Source organism: Lolium rigidum, chromosome 1 (genome assembly GCF_022539505.1).
Source record: "Lolium rigidum isolate FL_2022 chromosome 1, APGP_CSIRO_Lrig_0.1, whole genome shotgun sequence".
In the NCBI taxonomy this organism is placed as follows: domain Eukaryota; kingdom Viridiplantae; phylum Streptophyta; class Magnoliopsida; order Poales; family Poaceae; genus Lolium; species Lolium rigidum.
Window position 1 is genome coordinate 75,880,740 of NC_061508.1, and position 559 is coordinate 75,881,298.

Genomic DNA, 559 nt, shown 5'->3' on the forward strand with positions numbered 1-559 from the left:
ATGCGGGTCCCGGTTAGCGGCAGCGGTATCACCGTTTGAGAGGCGGCAGGGGATCGAAAGAAAAAGGCAAGTGACCAAATTTGAGGTGCCAAAAAAAACTCCAAGAAAAGAAAGTTTTATAGTACATAGAGGATGACATGCGGGTCCCATTTAGCGACAGCGGTATCACCGTTTGAGAGGCGGCAGGGGATCGAAAGAAAAAGGTAAGTGACCAAATATGAGGTGCCAAAAATAATTCAAGAAAAGAAAGTTTTATAGTACATAGAGGATGACATGCGGGTCCCAGTTAGCAGCAACGGTATCACCGTTTGAGAGGCGGCAGGGGATCGAAAGAAAAAGGCAAGTGACCAAATTTGAGGTGCAAAAAAAAACTCCAAGAAAAGAAAGTTGATTGCACATAGAGGATGACATGCGGGTCCCATTTAGCAGCAGCGGTCTCAACGTTTCCAAGGCGGCAAGGGATCAAAAGAAAAAGGAAGTAGCCAGAAATCAGGGGGTCAAAAAAATCCAAGAATAGAAAGAATTTTGGTTCATAGAGGATGACATGCGGGACCCATGA